The 6,424-nt window shown below is 31.5% G+C and overlaps 1 protein-coding gene across 3 annotated transcripts in view; it reads right to left on the bottom strand.

Annotated features, from left to right (window-relative positions):
• The window catches only part of LOC108917102 (acyl-CoA Delta(11) desaturase-like), a 50,483-nt gene that overhangs the window by 7,410 nt on the left and 36,649 nt on the right, over window positions 1-6,424 (bottom strand). Inside the window, exon 1 of one of the 3 annotated variants that reach the window (XM_018723541.1) lies at window positions 5,134-5,220. The exons of the other annotated variants lie outside the window; for them this stretch is intronic. The gene's annotated coding sequence lies outside the window, so the exon portion shown is untranslated. Of the gene's footprint in view, window positions 1-5,133; window positions 5,221-6,424 lie in introns of those variants that run through there. 3 annotated transcript variants of the gene reach the window in all.

The raw sequence follows: 6,424 nt of genomic DNA, 5'->3' as shown, positions 1-6,424 counted from the left end.
GTTTTTTATGTAATTCATACGAAAAAGACCTGAATTACAAATGATTCCACCAATATTATCTTTGGCCTAGGTCACAAAAAAAAGAGGATAATCCTGAAGCAAAGTGGATCGCAAATATGTCCCATATAAAAAATTAATCTTACGACCATTACTTAAGTAAAATATTTGCTGTTTCAACGTCTACGTTTACTAAAACATCTGTATCAGAATCCGTCATTTTGCTGAACGATTTTTATCCTCATTCAAATAAAATGTCAAAAAGAAAAAGGTTAAGTTACCGGCTGACAATACTAGTTGAATAATACTAACAGAATATTCAGCTGAAGGGTGAAGAGTTCAGTCATTTGATCTAAACTGGTGACGTCACATAGTAGTTTAAATGACTGACTATTCTCGCAAAAACGTAATATTCACTCATACTACACATACTACAACATACGACTTCACTCGCGAAAAAAAGCCTTATAACGGATTTAGTAGTCTCAGTTATGACGAAATGCTCATAATTAAACAGAAATCGAAACCTTCTTTGCCGTCTTTAGTTGCAGTGGGTGAAAAACAAAATAGGGGATTCAACGACAATAATTATAGAAAAAACGACTGGTTAATTGCATCAACTATTAGAAATAAATTATACTGCTGGCAATGTTTATTTTTCACTAATGATAATTTATCGGTTTGGGGCAGGGTCGGTTTTAACAATTTAAAAAATTTAACGAGAGGCCTCGAAAAATACGACAAATCGCAAGAACATATTTCATCGCGTATTAAATTTGAAATGGTCGGTAAACAGAATATTGCAAACGCTTTAGATTCTGTTCACAAAACGAAAATACAACATTATAATGAGAAGGTTCGTGGAAATCGAGATATTTTAAATAGACTAATCTATGTAGTAATATTTTTATCGTTTCAAGAAATTTCTTTTAGCGGACATGATGAAAAAGTAGATTCTGCTAATCGGGGAACTTTAAAGAGTTAATAAATTTATTAAAAACATACGATTCAAAATTGCAGAATTTCTTAGATAATGTCACTGTTTTTTCGGGAACCTCTAAAACCATTCAAAACGATTTAATTGAGAGTATTAGTTCAATTATCAAAAGTAAAATTTATGACGAATTAAATAATTGCGAATTTTTCTCCTGGCAAGTTGATGAAACTACAGTAACATCTGTAAGTCTCAATTATCGGTAATTTTTATATACGTAGTGCATGGAGAAGTTGTTGAAAGATTTGTTGGATTTTTGACGTAACAAGTGGGAGAGATGCAGATAGTTTGTTTAAATTATTAATTAATGAATCTGAAAAATTTGACTTAAAAAATAAATTAATAGCTCAAACCTATGATGGTGCTGCGGTTATGTCAGGTCATGTTAATGGACTTCAAAGAAAAATAAAAGATCTCCTCAAGCTTATTTTAATCATTGCTACGCACATAAATTAAATTTAGTTTTAAGTACCTAAACCTTGCAACGGCATTAACCCATTACTGGCCAAAACAAGAAAAACACATTTTTTAATTATTTTTTTTATTAAAGTATATTCAAAACACATACATTAAGACTAATTTTCTATTGAAAAAAATCATACAGTATTTTGAAAAAAAAAAACACGTAGGTGCGTATACGCACCTTTGGCTGAAAACAGTTATTAAAATTAATAAAACTAAATTAGTTTTTTATGTGAAAATTTTCAAAGTAAGCTGGATGCAAATGCACTTTACACAAATAAATAGTATTATTTTTGCGAAATCGACACTTTTTTCTTGCACTATTAACCTCTCTATAATATAATATGTCCGATATTGTCAAATTTGACTTCACCTGGTAGAGCGGATTGAGACGACCGTCCATGGGTTTAGTTGAATACTGCGGTATTTGAATCTGTATCTAAAGAGAGTGTTAAATCCGAAAGAAATTTTAGCTGAGATTTCGTTATGTGCACAGTGTGAAGTGCATTTACATCCAGCTTACTTTGAACATTTTCACATAAAAAACTAAAAACGTCATCTTCCAAATCATCATCACTATCTATACTTGGTTGTATTTCATACGTTCCTGCATTATCCGTCTGCAATCCCTCTTCTCCAATAATATTTTCATCAAAGTTTTCCTCATCTGTAATTTCATCTGTTTCTNAGTTTTTTTATTTTACATCATATAATTAATATTATTTAAGAAATATTCTTACAAATCTATTTTCATATACAACTAATTATGTACCTACTAAGGGAGATCTCGAGTACGTAAATATACGATTTTTAAATGTTCACTATTTTTCGCGCCCTCAGAATTTGCATTGTAAGTCGCTGGCAGCTAATTTCCTCAAGCCTCCAAGCCTTTTATAGAGCTCTATAAGATGCGTGGCCTTGAAATGATGTGGGATTTCTATATACGAGCTTTAGCAGTCGACACTGAGGCTTGTTGCCACCTTCCATTTCTTTTTAACAAGCGAATCTTTCAATATAGCTCTCCTTCTCTACCACCTCAGCGCTCGCAGTTCGCACGCAGTTGTATCATACAACTGCGTGCGAACTGCGAGTGCGCAACATAAAACTTGTATGTTACATGTCATCTGTGATACGGTAGGCGCGTGTTTGGTGTTTTTAACTGGTGTTTATGTGAAGTTTTTCTTAGGAATTTTTGTGAGACGATCATAATTAATTATTAAAACAATAATTTACATTTTACTCTGGTACGTACTTAACTTTATTAAAATAAAATGAGTGCAGAAAAAGAACATAACCTCAACAACTTCTTTAGTTGCATGGACATTGTAGACTATAGGCTTTTTTNAGTTCAAACAATATTTTATACAAAACTACACTTTTTTACACAAAGGAAAACCAAGAAGAACACTCTGCTAATAATGAACTGATATATGTTCTGACAAGTCCTGTATTTTATATGCCTAGATTTGTCCAGACTGGCATAGGAGTGAATAAATGGGTCAATCGTTATCGGCCAAAGGTGCGCATACGCATCCACTACATATATGTATGTACCGTTATGACCATCGTTTTGAAAACATATGTAAAAAAACTACATAAGTATCAAAATAGATCTTTTATTTACGCCTGGCTTAAAAAAAAATTGTCTGCTCATTTTTACTAATTTAGAACAATATTTGTTTGAAAATGTGTTCTAAAGTTTTAAATATCGTATTTTCTTTAAAAAAATAATATTAAAACAATATTATTTTTAATTAAATAAAAATACTAGTACACTCTCTGGACTGTTGACATAAGATTCTGTAAGTAGGAAAGCATATAATTTTACGGATGATCTCAAAAAAAATTAAAATAAAAGGGTGCGTTTACGCACCTTTGGTCGCTAATAAGTGAGAATTTTTTTTCAAATCTTTCCAGATTTTCCTCATTTTTTTCCAAATCTACTAAAAGATCTGACGTATTAAATAAAATAATGCAACACAGGATTCCAAGTAATGCTTCCACTCGTTGGAATTTTTCTTATAGAGCTGTTTTTACGATCGAAACATACAGAAAGAAACATATTTAGGTTTTTGATTTCATCCCGGATAGTCAGGATTTTTTAAATGATCAACAAACTTTAGGATCCGTTTATGGATTAAAACAATTGTTGTTGGACAAAAATTTCATTTTTTTCTTGAAAACCTTTACAATAATTTTTGAACAAACCGATGTTGTATTCCAAATTTTGGAGAATAAATTAACTGATGTAACATTTTCGAAAAAGAGAATTAATTCACTTTTATCAAAATTAAAAGAATTCCGTAATAATGAGATACATTTCAACACGTTGTATGCAATTTTCTTAGAAGACATGCATTGACGAAACCTTTAATGATGACCCGCCCTCAAAGAAAAGAAATACATCATATAATTTTGAAAGAACTGATATTCATTATAAACAAATTTTTTGTGAAATTTTAAATATTGTTATAGTCCAAATTGAAATTAGATTTTCTGACTTAAATAGTTTGCAGTGCTTCGATTTAGTAAATTCGAATAATTTAACATTGTTCTCCTGTGATGGTCAAATCAAATTAATTCTATTATTTAGTTTTAAACACCCTGTAGTAGTTAAGATATTTATTGTCATTATCTGTAACTACTTATAATTGTTATTGTCCTATTTAATATGCCGACTGGCAAATTGTTGAACTGGAAACAAATTCGTTTCAACAGAATTAATTGGAGCAATACACTTTTGTCTAAGCAAGAAGACGGTAACGAAATTGGTTGAATAGATGTATATTTTGTATGCGCCGTTTTATTGCTAACTCCCTATACTGGAACCTGAGCAGTTCTAATTAAAAGAACATCACACTCCACATTGTTTCCGAATGACTTAATGGACAGTTTTATAAAACAATATCCGATATTTAATAGCGTGTTATTGCGTAATGAACTTTTTGTATTGTACTCCGACCAACAACTTTTAGGCAGTTCAACATCGGCTAAAGAAATGCTAAGTTTTATTTGGAATAATAAATGAATAAATTGTCTACCTCAGACATATAAACTTTTATCTTTAGTGTCAACAATTCCCGTAACATCAGCTTCTGCAGAACGGTCATTTTCAGCACTTAAACGTATAAAGACTTTTGCTAGAAATACGAAAGCTCAAGACCTTCTCTCAAATATATCTCTTGTTTCCATAGAAAAACGGTATTTGTCACAACTGAAAGAAAATAATTCATTTTATGACGAAGTTATTGATCATTTGCTGGATCTGAAAATCGCAGATTGCCATTAACATATAAAAATATTTAATTTGAGATATGTAATTTATTTGCCAAAAATGTTTTTATTTTTAATACATAGTATATATTTATTTCTAGGTATACTTACATATATAAGTAACCATTGTACATATTAATTTATTCGAATTTCTTTTAATTTTTGTACTCATTGCTAATTTACAAAAAATAAGTGTTATTTAATGTTTTATACAAAATAAGAGATTTTACTTTATGTTAATTACTCAAAAAATGTATTGCACTATCTCAAGGGTGGTGAGGAAATGTGCCCGTTTGATAAAAACGCGACGGTTTAAAGCTTTTCATTTTAAGCCTCCTCTGCCCAAGATACCACGAGCTGCCACTGAATTGCAAATCCGAAAAGAGATATTATAACCAGAAACTTACCCTTTTGATATGTATTCACTGAAGGAAAGATAATTGAATCGTTCAAACGAATAATGTACCGACCTAAAGTAGAACTAGACCGCAAATTATAATCGAAGGATATAAATATTAGGAAAATTGCTTTTATATACCCACCTCGTATGGAAATGACGTACACTCTGCGCATGAAAAGTGAGCAATTGCAATAAAATTACGTTTCAGCGGGCAGCACGAAGCAAAATACACAGGTTCACGTGATGAGTCCTAAAATCACTGATTGTTTAATTGAATATTTCAAAAAATTCCCTTCCTTCACTCGAGTGTAGATTTTTCATCCAAAAATAAGACAGAAAGTTCCTATTAATATGAGTCTGCGAATCGTGTTAAAGTAAAGTTAAATAAGAAACAATTTTGAAACTNTGATTGTTTAATTGAATATTTCAAAAAATTCCCTTCCTTCACTCGAGTGTAGATTTTTCATCCAAAAATAAGACAGAAAGTTCCTATTAATATGAGTCTGCGAATCGTGTTAAAGTAAAGTTAAATAAGAAACAATTTTGAAACTAAATTTTAAGTAGATATGTTTCGAATATTAATATTTGCATATGCAAGTGTGCAAATTGCTTCAATTATTAAAATTGTAATTTGCATATTATACACATTTTGTTGTGCAAAAGAATATGTAAATATAAAATAAAAATTTCTAAGAAAACACGTTTCGTTATCCGTATTTTGAGAAACAATTGAAAGTTTATTTCAGTGTAATATGTTACTTGAGTACTTGAGGTATGTAAGAAAATAATATACGCGGTGTTATTTTTTTGTGGTTCTCATCCCTTTGAATGTGCCATAACTTTTTCTCCGGACTCCCAAAAGTCTTGAATACATGGTAACCTTTTAAACAGTTTTATACTTGTGAAAGGACCCCGCACTAATCTTATGGATTTTGGCCCCCGGTGAATTCCTCTGTAACTTTGGGAAAAGATAGGTTTCGACCTACTGATCAAATATCTCCATGAGCACAAAGCCGAAAAATCACTCCTATGGGCCCTACCGGGGGATTTTAGCCCAAAAATGATGGGGCGCGAGGAGATGACACATCGCTCAAGAAACCAGTTCCTTCGCCGGGGAGAAGGCTGAAAATGGATTTTTGGGGCTAAAATTGTCCTCTCTTTCATATTCTGGGATCAGTTCATGGCTGCTGACCTCCTAAATACCCGAAAATGGAGTGCGAAAGGGGTAAAAACGTGAATAATAAGACATACTATAAAAACGAATGCGGACCTCGCAAGTTGCGCCTGAAAGTTGACAA

Source organism: Anoplophora glabripennis, unplaced genomic scaffold (assembly GCF_000390285.2).
Source record: "Anoplophora glabripennis isolate ALB-LARVAE unplaced genomic scaffold, Agla_2.0 scaffold45, whole genome shotgun sequence".
Classification (NCBI taxonomy): domain Eukaryota; kingdom Metazoa; phylum Arthropoda; class Insecta; order Coleoptera; family Cerambycidae; genus Anoplophora; species Anoplophora glabripennis.
Note: the sequence above shows the minus strand (reverse complement) of the source record. Positions and strands in the feature narration are given on the sequence as shown.